At 44.7% G+C, this 23,166-nt stretch overlaps 2 long non-coding RNA genes across 2 annotated transcripts; both read left to right on the forward strand.

Moving 5' to 3' along the window:
* The first annotated feature begins 18,786 nt into the window (after positions 1–18,786).
* LOC110431511 lies at positions 18,787–19,441 on the forward strand. The gene is made up of 3 exons (XR_002448955.1): positions 18,787–18,872; positions 18,961–19,230; positions 19,349–19,441. It is a non-coding gene; the product is annotated as an uncharacterized LOC110431511 (long non-coding RNA).
* A 34-nt stretch (positions 19,442–19,475) lies between these two features.
* Positions 19,476–19,820, forward strand: LOC110431510. The gene is made up of 3 exons (XR_002448954.1): positions 19,476–19,552; positions 19,628–19,720; positions 19,799–19,820. It is a non-coding gene; the product is annotated as an uncharacterized LOC110431510 (long non-coding RNA).
* Positions 19,821–23,166: the final 3,346 nt, after the last annotated feature.

Raw genomic sequence — 23,166 nt, forward strand, 5'->3', positions numbered from 1 at the left:
TGCCATGAACTTTGTCAGCGATGGTCGGCCCAGTATAGCGTGGTAGGTCCCGTCGAAGTCCGCGACCACGAAGTTGATGAACTCCGTCCGAAAGTGGTCGGGTGTGCCGAATTGGACAGGCAATGTTATCTGTCCGAGGGGCACTGAACTCTGACCTGGAAAAACCCCCCAGAATTGGGCATCGTAAGGTTTTAGTTGTGCCGGAGATATCTTGAGAGCGGGCAGGCTGTTGCGGAAGAGGATGTCGATGGAGCTTCCTCCGTCCACGAGCACGCGCTCGAATCTAATGCTGTTGATGCAAGGGTCCAGGATCAGAGGGAAACGACCTGGCTCTGGGATGGCGGCCCACTGGTCCTTAATGCTGAATGAGATCTCTCTGTGCGACCACAGGGGAAATTTCGGGTCTGCGATCAGCCCGTCCGTGCTGTCTATATTGAGGCAGGCTCTCTTTAATAGCTTTCTTTCCCGCTTAGATTTCATGGAGACCTTGCCCCCGAAGATGGAGTGGACCACGTCAGTGGGACTGACGTATTGGTGTCGGGGGTCCCTATCTTGGTCCTCATCCTCGTCTTCGTGGTCGTGCCCGTCTCGCTTGCCGTTTTTCTTGGCGGAGTCGTCTTGGGCGGCCCGCCGTGTATAGATGCTTTTGAGGACGCGGCATTCCTCCATGGTATGATTAGACTTTGGATGTAGTTGGCACGGTCCCTTCAACGTTTTGTTGTAGTCTTCTTGGTAGTCCCGCCGCCCGTTGGGGCGCTTGACCGTATTTACTTCGTGGTCGTAGTCGCGGGGGCGCTTTCCTCTGAAATTGTCGCGGTTGTCGCGCCGCCGATCCCAACCTTCTCTGTGATCGCGGTTGTCGGGGCGGCGGTGGTTTCTGTTGTCGTAGCGACCGCGACCGTCGTCTCACCGGGGAGGCTGGTCGGGACCTCTCGCATCGTCTCGGATTAGTTTTTCTACGTCGTCAGCATCGGCGTAATTTTTGGCCGTGGCGAGGAGCTCCGCCACCGTTGTTGGCCGTTTACGCAACAGCTTGTTCCTCAGCGCTTCATGGAAACGCAGGCCCTTGATGAAGGCAGAGATGGCCTCGTCGTGGGAAATCTTTGGGATTTTAAGGCGCATATCCGAGAATCGTCGGATGTAGTCGCGCAGAGGTTCGTTCTTCCTGTCCCTTATCCTTTCGAGGTCATACTTGTTTCCAGGCTGCTCGCATGTGGCGATGAAGTTGTCGATGAAAGCCTGGCGTAGCTCTTCCCAAGAGTCGAAGGAGTCCTCGGGCAAGCCAAGGAGCCACTGATGACCAGCCTGGTCGAGGACTACGGGGAAGTAGTTGGCCATGACGTGCTCATCTCCCGCTGCTGATCGGACGGCGATTTCATAGAGAGTGATCCAGTTCTCTAGATTTTCCTTGCCATCATATTTTTTAAGTTTTTCGAGCTTGAAATTGCGGGGCCACACGACCTGGCGGAGGTGTGAGGAGAATTGTCTTAGGCCTGGGGGGCCGTGTGTTGCATCGTACTCAATACGGCACAGGTTTTCGTGGACTGCTCTCTCTGTGGCACGCCTGTTGATGCGGTCCCGGGCATCTTTGGGAGGGATGTTGTGCCGGAGATCCCTGTGTTGGTTTACTTCCTGACCGCGTCTGCGGTTCTGCTCACGGTGACCGTCAGTGTCCCGACCACCATCATCGCGCCGTGAATCTTTTCGATGGTTGTCGGGAGAGCGGCTACGGCGACGCCTGCTGGGGGGTGGTGAGGTCCGGCTACGATTAGTCTGGTCGCAGGTGGCTTCTGTGTAAGAGACGTCCTGGACTCTCTTGAGCAGAGTGGCTGTCTGTCCCATTGCGGCGATCAAGTGTGCTCGGATGCTGGTCCGGACTCCTTGGCACTCAGGGGTATCAGAGAGCCGATCTAGATTAGCCATGGCGACAGCCACGTTGGCGCTTGGCGTCTTGTAGACTGGCTGGTCCCCGACCATGTCAAAAGCGTCGTTGAGATTATGCGGTGGAATTTGTTGTTGCTCGTCCGCACGTCGTCGGGCGCGATCGGCGTTGCGCTGCTCGCGGAGTTGCCTCTGCTCATCCGTTTCTCCATCGACGACCGGTTCGTCGGCGCTGACGTTGAAGACAATATCTCCTCGCCGAGGGGGGAATACCGGGAAACGAGGGAAACCTGGAGGGTGTGAAGGCAAATCCAGGTCATAGTCCTCGTCTTCAGTGTTTATAACTTCGGTGGGGACGGAACCGGTGCTCGAGTTGGTGCTGGAAGCCCGGCCGTCCCGTAGTTCTCGGATTGCTACCATGTTGACGTAGTGACGACCGTTCCTTTTCGGCGGCCAACCCGCCTTGCTGAAAACGGATTGGATGTGCCGTGAGTACAGAGAGGCCGAGTTGTTCAGGCCGCAAGGATGATCTCCCTTCTTGAGCTTGACGGATCGTCCTGAGGGGGTTGAGGTTATCGTTAGAGACATTCCCAGCCGTTCGTGTGTAACGACACGAGTTGGCCGGCGGGATTTGAAAAAATCCGTTGGAGCAGCTTGATCAGGCTGACGCAAGACTCCGTCTACTAGTTGGGAGGCTTCAAGTAGCTTGGAGTCAGCGCGAGCAAGCGCTTGGAGAAGGTCCGAGCAGTCAATCTTCTTTCCCTTGTAGAGCGGGAACGGTGGTCGGGCGCTCGGTGCCGTCACGCGAGTGGTCGGAGACGGCGTGATCTCAGATCGGATCTGAGTTTCTTTCGAAACTGTGGTCGTGAGGCCGCCGCTGCACGTCGTCCACGTGATCTGGCCGACGGTGAACGTGAGGCCTTCAGGCACGGTCGCGGAAGCTGGGATCGTAACCATCTTGTTCGCCGAAGAAGTTGCACGCACACCCCCTACCTGGCGCGCCACTGTCGACGAAAGTTGGTCGGCAGTCTACCTTGGGGTATACCCACGGTAGTAGTTTATCGGTAGACGGTGCGCAAACTACGGACTCGATGGTGACGCAAGACACGGACAAGCTTTTTATCCAGGTTCGGCCGCCGACTTGGCGTAATACCTACGTCCTGCGTCTGGTTGTATTGATTTGTGTTGAGAGAATATGATATCCTAGGGGGGTCCCTTGCCTCTCCTTATATAGTCCGAAGGGCAGGGTTACAGATCTGGAAACTAATCCTAGTCGGTTACAATTGCCATAGATAGTTCGATATCAATTCCTATTCTAACCCACTAGAATCCTGTTTGATCTCCACGTCTTGTTTCCTTGCGCGAAACTCCGAGCTGTCGGATCAAACCTTGAGCTTGTCTCGTAATGGGCCAAGCCTCCTGGCCCAAGTCTAGCCGTAAGGGTATAGGGGTTTATACCCCCACAGTTATAGGAAACGCCGCACTATCAAGAGGGATGCAAATTGAGTTGGTAAGATGAGGATAAAGGTGCTCAAGTCAACTTAGTCTTTGCGCTTGAGAGAGACACTTGCACGCACGAACTTCTAGAAAGTTTCTTCTCTGCCAGGGTGGGCCGGTGGTACCGGCAGTGCCAGTTCTCTCCTGAGTTTTGCGAGAAAATGAACTACCGGTAGTACCGGTGAAACGCCGGTAGTACCGGCAGGCCAAATTCTCGCAGAACTGCGGTTTTGCGAGATTTTGAACTGCTGGTGGTACCGGCGCTGGCCGGTGGTACCGGCCCAAGGCCGGTAGTACCGGTAGGCCTTTTTTTTCGCATCTTTCTCAGCTTTCTCACGTTTAGATCTGGGGGCGTCGGTGGTACCGGTGTTTGCACCGGTAGTACCGGCCAGTGTTCTGTACTCTAGTATAAATAGCTCTCTCCTCTTTTCTAACCGTTGGCTTGCTCATTCTAGCTACTCCAACTCTGAGAAAACAGTCTCCAAGCTTTGTCTCACCCACTCTCTCTCCCTCTTGCTCCTAGACTTCATTTCTTGAGAGATTGGAGCTAGAGAAGTGAGATTAGAGAGTTGGGAGCTTCGATCTGTGACTTGAGCACTCCGTTCCTCGTCTTGCCGGTTTGGTTTGTGTTCGTTACTCTTGGGTTCTTGGAACCCTAGCCGGCTAGGCGTTCTTCGTGGTTGCCCGTGTTGATTCATTTGTGAGGGCACCCCGAAGTGTTTGTATTACCCCTTGATTCTTAGTGGAAACATCAAGCCAACCTTTGTGGTTGCTTGAGGAGGAGACCTAAGTGGTCAGACCTTCGTGGTCACCTCAACAACGGGGACATAGGAACTCCTTAGTGGAGATTGCCGAACCTCGGGAAAAATACCTTGTCTTGCTGTGGAGGTAGCTTCGACTACCCTTGTTTGTGTTCTTGGTGTTCCTATCTCTTTTCTCTTTTCCACAGGTAAACAAAAGTCGATCTACGGTGTGGAGAAGAACTAAGCTAAGGAGACTTCAACAACACCTTCTTCTACACCTAGGAAAGTGGGGTAAAACTCAGATCTGAAATCTAAGCCCTTTACACTCTGATTTCGTAGCTGTCTTAGGGAGTCGGTAGTACCAGCAGTTTGCGTCGGTACTACTGGCTGTGTGACACCAGTAGTACCGGCCCAAACTGTCGGTGGTACCGATAGGCTTTTGACTTCCGCAACTTGAGTTTTTGAGTTTCAGGTTTTTAAGGTACGCCTATTCACCCCCCCTCTAGGCCAATTAGATCCTTTCAATTGGTATCAGAGCAAGGTTTCTCATACAAACGCTTCACCGCGTGAGGAATAATATTGGCCAAGATGGATCCAACAACTCAACAATAAATCGTTGAGCAAATCACAGCACAGATCACAGCATCCCTGCAGCTGCAGCAGAAAGAGCAGATGAAGAAAATGCAAGAAGAGCTAGACAAGATGAAAGAACTCCAAGGTAAAAGGAGTCTTGAGTCGGATGGAGAAGGTGGAAATGAAGATGCTAGCAAAGGGTCAAAGACCTACAACAACACTGGGTTTGATTACAGCAGCTCAAGCAAGAATCCAACATTACCGATGATCAATCCTGGAAAGCCACCTCCATTTGATGGTATTAGGTATACCGATTGGGCTCATAGAATGAAGTTGCATCTCATGGCCGCAAGATGCTGGGAAGTAGTGGACATTGGAGTAAATCCACCGCAAAATCCAAGTGAGTGGACTTCCGAAGATGAGAGAGATTTTCACCTCAATGCAACAGCTGCCACCCTGATTCTGCAATGTCTCACTCCGGAAGACAACAACAAAGTAAATTGTATGGTAAGTGCTAAGCAGATTTGGGACACCTTGAAAGTGTCATTTGAAGGAGACAAGAGTGTAAGAGTAGGAAACATTGAGCTCCTGCAAAGTAAGATTGAGAACTTTTGCATACTTGAGGTAGAAACAACAAAAGCCATGTTTGATAGGTTTATGTCATTGATCAATCAAATTAGAGCACTTGGAGCAACAACATGGGATGACAACTCTGCAGCAAGAAAGATTTGTAGAGTGTATAGACAAAGAAACAACATGCTTGCATCCGTCATCTTGGAGAAAGACAACTATCACACTATGACACCTCAAGAAATGCTTGCAAAGTTGATGCATCATGAAGTCTTGGATGATGAAGCAAAAGAAGCCTTAAATCAAAGAAAGAACATAGCACTCACAGCTTCACATGCAAGTGAGTCAAGCCATTGCAACAAAGGATGTTGTGAGCATAAGCACAAAGATGATGATGATCTTGATGAAGAACAGGCTTTTGACTTCTGCAACTTGAGTTTTTGAGTTTCAGGTTTTTAAGGTACGCCTATTCACCCCCCTCTAGGCCAATTAGATCCTTTCACACGCGATGGTACTCCATGGTGAAGAGGCTCATGTGGAATCTTGGTTCTGTCTGTTTGGAGATAGTTCTAATCTTGATGCAAGATAGGTGCACAGTTTGCATGGAACATATCATATGCTCAAAAATCAATTTGGACACACCCGATGGAACTGTAGATGCACCCGATGGAACTACTAGATGAAGTGTATCGTATTGAATCTCGCTTCGGTCTAGTTAGAGATAGTATTAGTTTTGGTGCAAGATAGTTGCATGGTTTGTGCCCAGTGCACCATAGGCTCAGAAATTGTTGTGGAAGTTCCCGATGGTACTCCTAGGTGAAGAGGCTCAAGTGAAAGCTCGGTTCGATCAGTTTAGAGATAGTGCTAATCTTGATGAAAGATACGTGTACGGTTTGCATGCAACATACCATATTCTTAGAAATCAATTTGGACGCACCCGATAGAACTCCTAGATCATGTGTGTCATATGGAATCTTGCTTCAATCTATTTGGAGATAGTGTTAGTTTAGGTGCAAGATTGGTGCATAGTTTACGCATAATGCACCACAGGCTCAGAAACCATTATGGAAGCACCCGATGATAATCCTAGGTAAAGAGGCTCAAGTGGAAGGTCGGTTCGATCTGTTTGGAGATAGTGCTAATCTTGATGCAAGATAGGTGCACGGTTTGCATGGAACATACCATATGCTAAGAAATCCATTTAGACGCACCCCAATAGAACTCCTAGATGACATGTGTCATATAGAATCTCGCTTTGGTCTGTTTGGAGACAGAGTTAGTTTTGGTGCAAGATAGGTACACAGTTTGCGCCTAATGCATCATAGGCTAAGAAACCATTTTGGATGCACCCGATGATACTCCTGGGTAAAGGGGCTCAAGTGGAAGCTCAGTTTGCTTTGTTTGGAGATAGTGCTAATCTTGATGCAAGATAGGTACACGAATTGCATCGAACGCACCATATGCTTAGAAATATATTTGGTAGCACCCAATAGAACTCCAAGATGACGTGTCATATAGAATCTCACTTCGGCCTCTTTGGACAGTGTTAGTTTCGGTGCAAGATAGGTACACGGTTTGTGCCTAATGCACCATAGGCTAAGAAACTATTTTGGACGCATGCGATGGTACTCCTTGGTGAAGAGGCTCATGTGGAATATTGGTTCTGTCTGTTTGGAGATAGTTCTAATCTTGATGCAAGATAGGTGCACGGTTTGCATGGAACATATCATATGCTCAGAATCAATTTGGACACACCAGATGGAACTGTAGATGCACCCAATGGAACTACTAGATGAAGTGTATCATATGGAATCTCGCTTCGGTCCAGTTGGAGATAGTATTAGTTTCGGTGCAAGATAGTTGCATGGTTTGTGCCCAGTGCACCATAGGCTCAGAAATCGTTGTGGAAGTTCCCAATGGTACTCCTAGGTGAAGAGGCTCATGTGGAAGGTCGGTTTGATCTGTTTAGAGATAGTGCTAATCTTGATGCAAGATAGGTGCACGGTTTGCATGGAACATACCATATGCTAAGAAATCCATTTAGACGCACCCCAATAGAACTCCTAGATGACATGTGTCAAATAGAATCTCGCTTTGGTCTGTTTGGAGACAGAGTTAGTTTTGGTGCAAGATAGGTACACAGTTTGCGCCTAATGCATCATAGGCTAAGAAACCATTTTGGATGCACCCGATGATACTCCTGGGTAAAGGGGCTCAAGTGGAAGCTCAGTTTGCTTTGTTTGGAGATAGTGCTATTCTTGATGCAAGATAGGTGCACGAATTGCATCGAACGTACCATATGCTTAGAAATATATTTGGAAGCACCGAATAGAACTCCTAGATGACGTGTGTCATATAGAATCTCACTTCGGTCTCTTTGGAGATAGTGTTAGTTTTGGTGCAAGATAGGTACACGGTTTGTGCCTAATGCACCATAGGCTATGAAACTATTTTGGACGCACGCGATGGTACTCCTTGGTGAAGAGGCTCATGTGGAATCTTGGTTCTGTGTGTTTGGAGATAGTTCTAATCTTGATGTAAGATAGGGGCACGGTTTGCATGGAACATAGTATATGCTCAGAAATCAATTTGGACAAACCCGATGGAACTGTAGATGCACCCGATGGAACTACTAGATGAAGTGTATCATATGGAATCTCGCTTTGGTCCAGTTGGAGATAGTATTAGTTTTGGTGCAAGATAGTAGCATGGTTTGTGCCTAGTGCACCATAGGCTCAGAAATCGTTGTGGAAGTTCCCGATGGTACTCCTAGGTGAGGAGGCTCAAGTGAAAGCTCGGTTTGGTCTGTTTGGAGATAGTGCTAATCTTGATGAAAGATAGTTGTACGGTTTGCATGGAACATACCATATTCTCAGAAATCAATTTGGATGCACCCGATAGAACTCCTAGATCATGTGTCTCATATGGAATCTCACTTCAATCTGTTTGGAGACTGTGTTAGTTTAGGTGCAAGATTGGTTATCTAGTGCCACTAAGTATGTTTCTCATTTGCAAAAACCTAGCACTTAGTGACGTGGTAAGCTGCATGAGAAAGCCTATAAAAAATATTTGTGAAAAGCTAATTGAAATCTCCAATTTATTTTGAAATATTTTGGTAAAATTAGCTACTTGAAAAGGTGCTGAAAATTCTCAGAAGGTGAACTGTTGTCCAGATATAAAAGAACTGCAGGCTGCTGAAACAAGCTGAAAGTTATTATAAGCAGCTGAGACAATTTGGAAGCAGTCGGAATCAGTTAAAAGCAGTGCACAGTTTTAACAGCAAGCAAGTGAAGGCTTTTGTAAGGAGCTAGAAGTAGTTGCGACCAGTTGGAAAAAGTTAAAATCAGTGCACAGCTCAACAGCAAGGAAGTGAAGGAAATTGCAAGAAGCTGGAAGCAGTCACAGTCAGTCGCAACCAGTTAAATCCAGTGTGCAGCCCAACAGGAGGCAGGCAGTTGCAGCCAGTTGGAACCAATTGAAAGAATTTACAGCTGTTGTGCGCTGTCTGTCTTGTGCGTGAGAAAGAAAAGGTAGGGACCATGCTTGCATACGTGCATGTGGTGGAGCTCTTGCCTTAATAAATAAGAGAGAGAAAGAGAGAGATGTGATTTGCATGGCTGCATGCAAGTGTGAACACACCTTGAGAAAAGGAGGCAGCCATTGACCTATGCTATTTCTAGTGTGGGGTCCACTCAAGTACAAGAAGACACTTAATTGTTTTGAGGTGCAGCTCGTCCCATTTAAAGTGGAGAGTGCAGGCGTGCATGCGCGTGGACTGCTGGTTGCAGCTCTTTGCCACACGCTCATTTATTTGCTGGGACCCGTTGCTGAGAGAATGCAGAGGGTCACTCAGTGCATGTGCTGCCCGTTGAGGCAAACGGCACTGTTGTTTTGCCCGTTGGAGAGCTGGCTGGCCAAGTAAATTTAGGCCGAGCGCTCCACCTCCTTCCTCGGTCTAGCGAATATAGAACACTTCACTTCTTTCTTTCTAGAGAACAGAGAACTCGAGCTCCCCTCTCCCATCTTTCCCAAGTGCTAATCCTACGAGAGATTTTTGAGAGGCCTGCGTGTTTGATCCAGTGAGCTCGCGAGCATTTCCTCCCTCTCCTCTCCCTCTCATAGCTTGGTGCTCATCTGAGAGAGGATTGAGGGAAACTCTAGGTGCATTTGAAACTGCATATTCTTATGGCACTAGGTGATTGATGTTATTGTGGATTTCTTATTACTCTTGGTGATTGCTGTCACCTAGACGGTTGTGGATTTATTGATTGGTGAGGGGATTTGATGATTGTGTCCGCCCCCAATCAAGATGATATTTGTGAGGGGTTCTTGGGCTTATTCCTCGGCGGAGTGCCAAAAGCCACTTTAGTGGATTGCTCATGTCATTGAGCTACCTCACTTGTGGGTGGGTTCTTGTGGCGCCCATTTGTTGGGCTAGGTTTGTGAAACACCTATTAGCCGCCGAACCACCAAGTGTTGGTCGACACAACGGGGACTAGCGGGCCGGCAAGCACGTGAACCTTGGGAGAAAAATATTGGTGTCAATATTGTGATTGATATTCTCCCGGTGAATATATTGATATACATTGTGATTGGTTCATCCTCTACACATCGGTATAATTATCTCTCGTCTCTTTACCTTCTTGCAAATTAGTTGTAACTAGTATTTCCTAGTTTTAGCAAGTTGTAACTAGTTGTAAAGAGTAGTGACATAGCCTTTGCTTGTGCCTAGAGATCATAGCAATTAGAATTATTGGATAGGTGGCTTGCAACTCTTGTAGAGCTAGAGCAAAATTGCTCTACGCCTTTTGTTATATTAATCCTTTGCTCTAGTGCGTTGTAGATTTTTTAAATAGGCTATTCACCCCCCCTCTAGCCGTCTTAGGACCTTTCACCGATGATACTCCAGGGTAAAGGGGCTCAAGTGGAAGCTCACTTTGCTTTGTTTGGAGATAGTGCTAATCTTGATGCAAGATAGGTGCACGAATTGCATCGAACATACCATATGCTTAGAAATATATTTGGAAGCACCCAATAGAACTCCTAGATGACGAGTGTTATATAGAATCTCACTTCGCCCTCTTTGGAGATAGTGTTATTTTTGGTGCAAGATAGGTACACAGTTTGTGCCTAATGCACCATAGGCTAAGAAACTATTTTGGACGCACACGATGGTACTCCTTGGTGAAGAGGCTCATGTGGAATCTTGGTTCTATCTGTTTGGAGATAGTTATAATCTTGATGCAAGATAGGTGCACAGTTTGTATGGAACATACCATATGCTCAGAAATCAATTCGGACACACCCGATGGAACTGTAGATGCACCCGATGGAACTACTAGATGAAGTGTATCATATTGAATCTCGCTTCGGTCCAGTTGGAGATAGTATTTGTTTTGGTGCAAGATAGTTGCATGGTTTGTGCCTAGTGCATCATAGGCTCAGAAATCGTTGTGGAAGTTCCCGATGGTACTTCTAGGTGAAGAGGCTCAAGTGGAAGGTCGGTTCGATCTATTTGGAGATAGTGCTAATCTTGATGCAAGATAGGTGCACAGTTGGCATGGAACATACCATATGCAAAGAAATCCATTTGGACGCACCCCAATAGAACTCCTAGATGACATGTGTCATATATAATCTCGCTTTGGTCTGTTTGGAGACAGAGTTAGTTTTGGTGCAAGATAGGTACACAGTTTGCGCCTAATGCATCATAGGCTAAGAAACCATTTTGGATGCACCCGTTGATACTCCTGGGTAAAGGGGCTCAAGTGGAAGCTCACTTTGCTTTGTTTGGAGATAGTGCTAATCTTGATGCAAGATAGGTGCACGAATTGCATCGAACGTACCATATGCTTAGAAATATATTTGGAAGCACCCAATAGAACTCCTAGATGACGAGTGTCATATAGAATCTCAATTCGGCCTCTTTGGAGATAGTGTTATTTTTTGTGCAAGATAGGTACACGGTTTGTGCCTAATGCACCATAGGCTAAAAAACTATTTTGGACGCACGCGATGGTACTCCTTGGTGAAGAGGCTCATGTGGAATCTTGGTTCTGTCTGTTTGGAGATAGTTATAATCTTGATGCAAGATAGGTGCACAGTTTGCATGGAACATACCATATGCTCAGAAATCAATTTGGACACACCTGATGGAACTACTAGATGAAGTGTATCATATTGAATCTCGCTTCAGTCTAGTTCGAGATAGTATTAGTTTCAGTGCAAGATAGTTGCATGGTTTGTGCCCTGTGCACCATAGGCTCGGAAATCGTTGTGGAAGTTCCCGATGGTACTCCTAGGTGAAGAGGCTCAAGTGAAAGCTCGGTTCGGTCTGTTTGGAGATAGTGCTAATCTTGATGAACGATAGGTGTACGGTTTGCATGGAACGTACCATATTCTTAGAAATCAATTTGGACGCACCCGATAGAACTCCTAGATCATGTGTGTCATATGGAATCTCGCTTCAATCTATTTGGAGATAGTGTTAGTTTAGGTGCAAGATTGGTGCATGGTGTGCACATAATGCACCATAGGCTCAGAAACCATTATGGAAGCACGTGATAATAATCCTAGGTGAAGAGGCTCAAGTGGAAGCTCGGTTCGATCTGTTTGGAGATAGTGCTAATCTTGATGCAAGATAGGTGCACGGTTTGCATGGAACATACCATATGCTAAGAAATCCATTTAGACGCACCCCAATAGAACTCCTAGATGACATGTGTCATATAGAATCTCGCTTTGGTATGTCTGGAGACAGAGTTAGTTTTGGTGCAAGATAGGTACACAGTTTGCGCCTAATGCATCATAGGATAAGAAACCATTTTGGATGCACCCGATGATACTCCTGGGTAAAGGGGCTCAAGTGGACGCTCAGTTTGCTTTGTTTGGAGATAGTGCTAATCTTGATGCAAGATAGGTGCACGAATTGCATCGAACGTACCATATGCTTCGAAATATATTTGGAAGCACCCAATAGAACTCCTAGATGACGTGTGTCATATAGAATCTCACTTCGGTCTCTTTGGAGATAGTGTTAGTTTTGGTGCAAGATAGGTACACGGTTTGTGCCTAATGCACCATAGGCTAAGAAACTATTTTGGATGCACGCGATGGTACTCCTTGGTGAAGAGGCTCATGTGGAATCGTTGTTCTTTCTGTTTGGAGATAGTTCTAAATCTTGATGCAAGATAGGTGCACGGTTTGCATGGAACATACACTACACCACAACACCATATCCCCGTCAGACATCTGACGCTAAAAATTATATTTGGCGATAGATGATCTGTCCCTAAAGGTAACTCACAGACTATCCGACGCTAAATCTCCATTTAGCGATTCACGGTCTGTCGCTATAGGTACTCACATTTATCGTTGAACCATCTGACGTTAAAATTAGGTATACCGTCATTCGGTCTGTCGCCAAAAATAAATGGGCCCCACCGTCACACGCATATTCGGCTCGCACGCCGGCTTAATGTATCTCCCGCGCAAATATTGGCCTGGCCCACGAGTAGTAGAGAAACCCTAGCCCCAAATCCCAATTCCAGAATTGCCAACCCTGCCCGCGTGCTGCCGCTCTTCCATCTCCCAAATCCTCTCTCGGCCAGCACCAAAATTGGCCGCCTCATGCTCCTAGATCCCAGCCCATCGCGCCCCCAAACTCTGCACGCTCATAGTCGATCTCCTCCTCACCGTCGCCCTCTACTTCCCGCTCGCCCGTCCCCGCTCGTCTCGCCCCAACCCTAAAGCTTCCGCTCAGCCACCCTACGATCCCTTGGAGAAGCGACGCCCCTGAAGGATCTGTCCGTGCGGCACGCCACCCCCTGGAGATTCAGAAGCGAACATTACTGCTTCGTTTCCTCGCTGACGGCGGATCTGAGATTCAGAGGGTTGTGGAGGGCGTGGCCTCAGCCACTCGGCACTTTGGTCCCTCGCTACTGGCTGTTGTGTGGAAGAGGCCACGAGTACTGCTCATGCTCCTGAAGCTGATGTAGTAAGGTGAGATAACTTTTCCCCTCCACTCCCTTCTTCCTAGGTCATAGAATTCATGGGTGCTGGTAAGACTCCCTGGCCGAACTGCCTCTGCACTATGTGTGTCGTTTTGTGTTGATTCAGATTTGCCAAATGTTGTGATGAGGGTGGGGTGACAGTGTAGATAGAGAGGTCTCCTAATAGCAGCTTGCGTTTGAAAGGATTCATGTGCTGCCTGCTATTTGTACTGTTGTTATTCACTAACCTATGTGCTTGCCTGCTCACTGAATCGGGTTATAAAAATAGGGGTAAAACAGAAAAAAAATATTTTAATCCTGCTCACTAAATCAAGTTTTAAAAATAGGGGTAAACAGAAAAAAATATTTTAATCATAGGAAAGGCCCGCCTGCTCACTAAATCAGGTTTTAAAAATAGGGGTAAACAGAAAAAAATATTTTAACTAGTCGCGTATTTTTTTGCGTAAAATCTCGAGCTACGCGGCTAATGGGATTTGAACCCATGACCTCCCCTTGCGCGTAGCCTCCTCTACCACTCCACCCATCACTCACTTATGTATATATTAGAGTTTGGTTCACTACATATTATCCTAAACCCATCATTGTTAGTTTGATATGTGTATGCTTAAGCTACATACTTGGTTTTTCAAACTTAGCAGGCTTGCCAACGTATAACTGTTGCACCGACACCGGCAAGGAAGTGCTGCACTAAACTGCAATGAGGCCGACATAAGAACTTCTTCACCGACACACGACAAGGCTGCTCGTGGTGCTCCCCCAAAGTTGCAAACCTACACCACCAACGTCATCTTCATATTATTTGTAGCCAACAGATTCAAGTATTGTAGGTACGCACTTGGCCTCCACGTTTATCCTTGCATGTATAGCTGCTAATTTTACTTATGTTGCTTATTGTGGGAAATGCAAATGCTAGCTGTCAGTTGTTTATCTAATTTCTAATTGCCCTCTATTATGAAATTTTGTAGTCTAAGTTTGGAGATATATTAGAGGATGCTGATAGCTGATGTGTACATAAGTTGGCAAGTGTTGAAAGCTAAAAATAAGCTTCTTTATTAGTGATGTTACTTCTGAATGTATGTATGTATGTATGTATGTATAGTACCAATTCTGAGGCTACATCACACATGCTTTCTGATTATTCTCTGTTTCACTTATTTTCCATCACAGATGCTAGCTACGAAAGAAATTATTTTTCATGTTTTCTGAATCTGTTTGTGTCACTTATATTTGAGATCATCCAGCATGTCTAAGTTCAAGAGATCATGCAGAAGCTGGCATAATTGATTTGTTCTTTCTGATTCATTTCATCCCCCTAGGTGAAAGTATTGTGGAGCTGGCCCACTAACCCCAGTGAGTTGCAGATCTGCTGCATCGACGTCGTTCTCTTCTCATTGCTTGCAGTCAACAATCCAAGTACTGCAGGTACATGCTCAGTCCCCACAAATACTTATGGATAAAACATGGATCAATAGTGATGCTAGGCACACAAAGGCATATTTGCAAGGGATCAACAGTTTCCTAGCTTTTGCATTTAGAAATTCAGCGGTAGGGAACAAGATACTATGCCCTTGCAGAAAGTGTGTTAATTCATTTTGGAGAGACTCGAGTGATATACGAGAGCACTTGATATGTGATGGGTTTCTAAAGGGGTACACAAATTGGAACTTGCATGGGGAAGCTAGTTCCTCTTATGTGAATACAAACAATGTTGATGGTGCTGGTCCTGTGGAAGAGTCTAGTGAAGAGGATGACATATCTGAATTGCTTAGAGACCTAGCTTGTGGTTTAGATGATAGAGGGGATTTCGAAGATGATAGTTCTGTTGAGCTTCCTAAAGAACTAGTTGATGTCCAGAAGTTGGTAGAAGCCAATAGTCAAGAATTATTTCCTAATTGCAAGAAGTACACGAAACTGTGTTTCCTGATTAGGCTTCTTCACATCAAGCTCCTTGGAAGATGGACTGACAAAAGTTTTGACCTTATACTAGATCTATTTAATGAGGTCTTACCTAAGGGTTCAACACTACCCAAAAACTACTACGAAATTAAAAAACTGATTAAGTCCATAGGACTTGGGTACATCAGTATTCATGCATGTGAAAATGATTGTATTCTGTATTGGAAGGACAATGAAAAGTATGAATCATGTCCAAAGTGTAAGGCTTCACGTTGGAAATCAGCTAGGAAGAGTATAGATGGTAAACATGTGTACAAGGTTCCTAAAATGGTTCTTCGGTACTTTCCAATAAAAAAAGGCTCCAAAGATTGTTTATGTGTTCTAAAACAGCAAGTCTAACAAGATGGCATGATGATGAGAGAACTAGAGATGATGTTCTTAGGCATCCTGCAGATTCTCCTCTATGGAAAGACTTTGATCTTAAACATCCTGAGTTTGCAAAGGATAGCAGAAATATACGTCTTGCTTTTCCCACTGATGGTTTTAATCCTTATAGAACCCAAAGTATTAGCTATAGTATTTGGCCTGGTATCTGTATTCCCTATAATTTTCCACCATCAATGTGCATGAAGCAATCAAATTTCATACTCTCTTTGCTAATTCCTGGAAAACATGCTCCTAGTAGTGATATGGATGTTTATCTCCAGCCACTTGTGAATGATTTGGAAGATATGTTTGTTAAGGGGGTTAGAACATATGATGCTTTGAAGGGTGAGTATTTCCAATTACAGGCAGCAGTGTTGTGGACTATTACAGACTTTCCAGGTCTAGGCTATGCATCTGGTTATGTCACTGCTGGTGAAGCGGCATGTCCTGATTGCCACTCATATACTTGTTCACACAGACTTGGTAATGGCAGCAAGACTTGTTATATGGACCACCGTAGGTTTTTGGATGAAAAACACCCATTTAGGTTCGACGTTCATAAGTTTGGTTCAACTGAATTTAGGCAGGCACCTGCTCCGCTTTCTGGGGAGGAAGTGCTGGAGTGCACAAAAGATATTGTTACAATTTTTGGCAAGGATCCAACTAGAAAGACACCAGCAAGGAAGAAACGCAAGTTTGGGGAGCCATTGGTCATTTTTAAAAGGAGGTCTATTTGGTTTAAACTTCCCTATTGGAAAGATTTAATGTTGAGACATAATTTTGATGTCATACACATAGGAAAAAATGTGTATGAGAACTTTGTTAATACATTCTTAGGCACCGATGGAAAATCTAAGGATAATCTGAATTCTCGCTTAGACCTTCAGGCTTTAGGTATTACAAGTGATCTTCACCCTGTTGATGTTGAAGACCAATTTTATTTACCACCTGCACCATATTCAATGAGTCCTGAGGAGAAGAAATTGTTTTGTGAAGTACTAAAAGGGGTCAAGTTTCCTCCTGGTTATGCATCTGATATAGGACACAATGTTCATGTTAATGAGAGAAAGGTGTTTGGCCTTAAGAGTCATGAATGCCACATCATTCTACAACACTTACTACCACTTGCTGTGAGGAAAGTATTGCCAGAAGTAGTTAGTGCTGCAGTGATCCGTGTTAGTCAATTCTTCAAGAGAATTTGTGCTCCTGTTTTCCACAAAAGTGATATGGATAGTTTAGAGGCTGAAATAGCTGAAACCTTGAGCCTTCTAGAAACTAGATTCCTTCCCTCCTTTTTTGACATTATGGTACATCTGATGGTCCATCTTCCTGCCCAAGCAAGACTAGCTGGTCCAGTACATTTCCGTAGCATGTGGCCTGTTGAGAGGTAATTTCTGTGAGTGTATTGCAGCATACATATAAAAAATGCGTAATATTTTACAACATAATCATCCTATTATATTTATGTTCTGTAGGTTTTTGATGAGGTTGAAAGGTGATGTTCGTACAAAAAGCCATCCAGAGGGGTCTATTATGGAGGGTTCAATGTTTTATGAGAGCCTTACACTATGTGCACACTATTTACATAGCCGAGCGCTTACAAATGTTGAAGGGCTGCAAGATGAAAATTCTACAACCCCTTTCTTTGATAGCATTGGTCGGGGTTTAGCTGGGAAGTGCACAGTGAGTTTAGACCATAAGACTTGGTTGCAAGCACATAGATATGTGTTGTTCAACTATGAGAGTATAGGGCCTTACTTGGAGTAAGTAATATGTTTCAGTTCAAACCACATGTTTAGATTCTCTTGCATGCTACGATGATAAATTCACCTTTGCAGAAAGTATGGTCACTATCTATCATCGATTGGTGTTCAAAACCAACGAGCTATCAACCGAATGCAACATGAATGCTTCCACGAGTGGTTTAGGTCGCATGTAAGTAGGAAGACGACTTAACACATGTCATGTAAGCTGCTCATTTTACCTTAATAATTATATTCTTACTAATCTTAGGTGGAAGAAATCTATGAGGAAGTACCAGATGAGATACAAATCTTAGCCAAGGCGCCAATCATGAGTGCACAAAAATATAGTAGCTACACAATAAATGGATTTGAGTTTCACATTGAGTCCTATGATGTGGGGAGGTCTGTCAAAAATACTGGGGTTGCTCTGGTTTTAGAGTCGACATGCTTTGAAAGGGGCGATAATGATAATGTCATAATAGGAAACAAGACTTATTATGGCATTATAAAGGAGATAGTTGAACTGAACTATAACCAGAGAGGAAATATTGTTCTTTTCAAGTGTGATTGGGTTGACAACCGTGTGCGGGGCAAATGGGTTAAAACTGATCAGTTCGGGGTCACCACTGTCAACTTTAAACATTTATTCAATACTGGTGAAAAATTATCAGATGAGCCTTTCATACTAGCATCACAAGCTGTGCAAGTCTTCTATGTGCTTGAACATGCTGGTTCTGAGTGGGTTTCTGTTCATCAGTCCAAACCAAGAGATTTCTATGATATGGATAACTTGGAGAGTGAGCACTTAGATAATGGCAATGGACTTGTTCTGCCATTGCCTGATCTAAATGCAAAGGTGACTGTGGATGTTATTAATGGGGTTGTACCCACTATTAGGACAGACATAGATGGTATAATTGTTGAGCCTAAAAAGTAAGTTTTATTTCTGCAGTATTTGATTGCCTCATTGATACTTGAAAACTTTATTCCAATCAGTTTGTATTATTTCTTATCCAAGGAAATGATTGCTAATTCCTTTGTACCTTCTTAGGAGAAAAAATGTCAAGCGCAAGAGGAAGGGGTAATGAAGCTGATGGCATGACTGAGTATGAGAGGCAGAAATGGGAACATGTTGCAAGAAACCAAGAGAAGATGGATTCCCTCGGTGTTCATGAGCTAAGAGCTGCACTCAAGCCTGCCCAACCAACTAAAAGAACAAAGGTTAGCCATGTACAATAGTGTTGGAACAATTATAAATGAGTATGAATACAGATAATAATTTTAGATGGCATCCCTACAACATTTGATCGAGAAAAACAGATTTAGTATAGCTGCAGCATTATTATACTAAAAGATTGAGCCTTCCATGTGTATTTTCCTGTAGAGAAATCATAACACAAGTGATGCAGCCATTGAACATCATAATTTGCGACCAAGACCACAACGAAATTTTGTAGAGTCTGCAAATGAGCAGATAACTGATGATCCTGATTATGAACTAGTTGGGGAATTCTTATGTAACAATAAAGGTTTGTATTTCTAAAATTTCTAAGGACATTTGTTGCTGTTTCTTGCTATAATTTCTAAGAACATGTGCTATTTTTCTAAAATATTCAGATTTATGTTTTCATCTGTATAGATTTGCACAATGGTACTTATAAGAGGAAAGGAAGGGGCATCACCACAATGAATGACATATTCTCAAGGACAGCTGATATGCCTAAAATTAAAATAAATCTCAATCAATATGGTCAGCCTGTAGGAGATGATTATAGGAAGTTTGCTAGTGCCATTGGCTGTCAAGTGAGAAAGAAATTACCAGTTGGATTTAACGATTGGAGGGTTGTTCCCCTTGGAAAGAAGCTTGAAGTTTGGGATAACTTGCAGGTAATTGTCTGACCTTATGGAAGTTATCCAATTCATAGCAGCAAGTATAATATGTGCAGAATAACAACTTAGAACAACTTGTACATTATCTAATGGCTCATTTCCAATGGAAAATTAGGCATTCTATGATGTGGATGCTGCTGCCAAGAAATGGTTTATGGATACAGCTGCAAAGAAGTGGAAGGACTATAAGGCAGACTTAAAAAACAAGTATTTTGATGAAACATTAACAGATGAACAAATGAAGGAAAGACTTAAAAATATATTAAATGATGAAGACCTGAATGATCTTATTATGTTTTGGAGGTCTCCTGAATGTCAAGTAAGCTAAAGTTCATATCAAAATCTCTTTTCTATTGCTTGTCTATGATTGTGCAAGTCATAATTTCTACCATAGGCTCGCACTGAAAGAGGAAAAGCAAATCGTGCGAAGTTGAGGGTTCATCATACATCTGGAAGCATTAGCCATGCTTGTCGTAGTTATAATTTGGTACCGAATTCTATCATTTTACTCACCAATTATATTAGTTTATGGCCTTTCATGTATACATAGTTATAAAACCTGTAGGGTAAAGCACTTGGACGTCCCTCTCGAAGAGATGAAGTGTATATTAATACACATACAAGAAGGAATGGTGTGCCTTTAAGGGAGGCAGCAGGAACGATTGTAAGTTTTCTCAAAAAGAAACATGAATATGTTGTATACACTTTATTTATTCATGTCTTGTAGGATGAGCTTAAAGCCAATGTTGAAGCTAACCAGAGTTGAAGGATAAAACAATTCAAGAAGGCGATGCGTATGCTGCTGTTTGCGAAGCAAAGGAGCTAAGAGGACGTGTTCGTATTTTGGGTCTGGGACCAACTCCCCAAGAGGTTGGTACCCCAGGGCTCAAAGCACTCATGTCAACAAGGATGCAAATGGAAATTGTTGCTCGACAGAATGCTGAAAGTAAGAACAGAGCTCTTGAGCAACGTATTTTGGAATTAGAAGAGGAAAGGTTGGCACAAGGAAGGACAAATGTTGATGTCCTGCCACAGCATGGTTCTAATTCAAGACAATATGCGGTATACAACTTAGAATAAATTATGTCTTTACACATCTTAATGTGCACATATATTTCACTGATGGAAGCTAATAAATAATATTGTTATGATTCTTGTGTAGAGTCTGACACCTGAAGAACATATCGATGAAGCACATAATGATCCTCAGCCTGAAAATTATGATAATTATGTATAGGATGAAGAAAATGATCGGTATGGCGAGGAGGACGAGGACCTGCTTCCATGTAGGCATGGTGCAACCCGATCAGCTATGAACATAACAACACCAAATGTTTGCCCTTACAAATCATTTATGTGTGATTTAAAAATGTTCCCTTCTCCACAATTCTCATAAGTGAATTGTTTATTTCAGGTTCAAATTGAAGAGAACTTGACCCCCATTAGGCCTGTTGTAGCTGTCCGGTCAGCTATGCACATGAATACTGCACCAACTGATATCCACCCTGTTGATGCAAAAACTAGTCTGCAAACACAAAGGGCTAATACCCGATCCAAACGTTAAGGCGTGCCAGCCGATTTGACCTTACTATCGGCAAAGGTGATAACTCGAATACTTTAGTCCTGACAACAGCGATACGCCCGGATGTTACGGCTAAGAGGTACTCACGCGGAACTTGAGGATACGCCGAGCTTGAGTCGACGAATTCCTAAGAACTCGTAACAAAAAGAAAACGTATGACGAAGTCGTCGAAAAGTAAATGCTGGAATATGAGTAAAAAACGTGTGTTTGATTGATTGATAGATATCCTGATTACAAGGTCTTAGGGCTTATATTTATACCCTGCTCAAAGAGCTACGACCAGACACGATTAGAATTCGAATTCCAAATTACACGGAACCCGTATACAAAACGATACGAATAACATAAGGAAATAATAAAACCATCCTTCGTGACAAACCGAAATTCCTCCACATGACAACTGGCAGCTTCCGGACTCCTCCTTCGCGTCATCGGCAATCCCCTTGCCATAGTCATCGGCAGACCCTTTTACTTGGTCATCGGCACCATATTACTGTCTGAGGACTTAGTCACATTCAACCTTTCCCTCATCGGCAACCATCCTTACCAGCAACCCGCATCGTACTGCCACCCTGTCCTGCCATCCTGGACACGTGCCCAAAAATGGTGTCAACACATGCCCCCCAGTTTCGGAGTATAAAACTATTAATGCTCCGAAATTCTCTGCAGTAATGATGTCTTCTCCGCAATTAATGCTCCTAATCTGGTAACCGACAACCTCAATCTGGGCAACTCTGATCCTAATCCTCCGCAGATCCCTCGAAATCCACAACTTCCCAAACGGGTATCTCTCTTAGTCGTACATCGGCAACAATACCGTTACAAAGATCTGCCGATGTTCTGCCCAGGATATTCGCAAAAACGGTTACTTCCCCTCTATCCGCCCATCGGCAGGACGACCGTTATAGAATATCACCGATGGACCGACCAGGAGATCGCGCACAGTAAAATATCTTTAGATAATGACCGCTTCCTGTCAAATCACCTGCACAATCCCTGGATTATCGTGCGAACAGTTACCATATCCACTTGAGTACCCTCGGGTTTCTCGGATGCGGCAAAGAAATAAGTCAGATTTGCCCTTGTCCATCTTGCCCTATAAATAGTTCCTTCTTGGGTACTCCTCCCCCATTACATTATTCTGCCATCCAACTTCACTTTTCCAGCGGCGGCGCCATTCTCAATCCTCAAGATCTCCGACAAGCATTCTTCTTCATCAACTCCGGCGTCTTCCAGCGTCCCCTTCACGACAAGATGGCCGTTGGCTTCGTCGTTCCTGAGGTCAGACTTCCATCTCATCTGCTGTACCTTTTTCCTGCATTCCTGTTCATCTGCGATTTACCTTACCGAATATTTTCCTTCTCCTTTTTCTTTGTATCTTTATTCCCCAAAACACTAGGAGTTATCCAACAAAATTGTCATTCCTACCGATCAACCACATCTTCAATGCCTCGGCCCTCTAGGGGATCCAGATCCAACCGACCTTATCAACGCAGAAACCAACAGGATTCCCTTTAGAGCTGAAAACTTTGCTCTAGATCTATGGAAGGACACCTTTCGCTCTTGGCCTAGCCCTAATGTAGGGTGGAAAGACTGGTTCTTGAGGGTCAGCAACTCTTATGAAGTTCAATGGGGTGAGAGGAAATTAGCTCAATGCATTAGGCTGTCCATTGCCGATATGCACAGGAACGAGTCATTGCTGATAGCCGCATCTTACTTTTGGTCAGACACTCTCAACGCTTTTGTTTTTGGCCATGGCCCTGCTTCTCCTACCCTTGCCGATGTAGCCATGCTTACTGGGTTAGACATATCTTCTGCCGATAGCACCCACTTTTTTGATACCGCCCCCAGTGCCAAAGTGGAGACTCGCGCTATCGGCGGCTGGTCAGGGTACATCCAGAAGTACCGCGGGAGAGGGCCTGTCACCATAAAGGAACAAACCACTTTTCTGAACATGTGGCTAGACAAGTTTGTATTCTGTGGTCGATCGGCAGGACCGACTTCTGTCTATCTATCGGCAGCAGAAAGACTGGCTAGCGGTGGTCAATTTCCTCTCGGCCGTTATTTGCTCGGCGCTGTTTATCACCTTCTTCATCAGGTAGTCCAGAAACTCCTGCTCGGCCAACCTATCGGCAACTTGGGAGGTCCTTGGTGGTTTATTAATATGTGGCTCAATCTGCACCTGCACAAGCGCCTCGATCTCAACTTGTTCTCTCAGCACTTCCCAAGAGATATAGCCGAGAACCATGTGTTGGGTGAAGAGGAATCGGCAACACGTGCCCCCCCCCGAACTTTGGCGAAGCTGTTATAGTTTTACCTGGTTCAGGGAACACTCCGGATCAGATCGGCCG

This window comes from Sorghum bicolor, unplaced genomic scaffold, assembly GCF_000003195.3.
Source record: "Sorghum bicolor cultivar BTx623 unplaced genomic scaffold, Sorghum_bicolor_NCBIv3 super_40, whole genome shotgun sequence".
NCBI classification, from domain to species: domain Eukaryota; kingdom Viridiplantae; phylum Streptophyta; class Magnoliopsida; order Poales; family Poaceae; genus Sorghum; species Sorghum bicolor.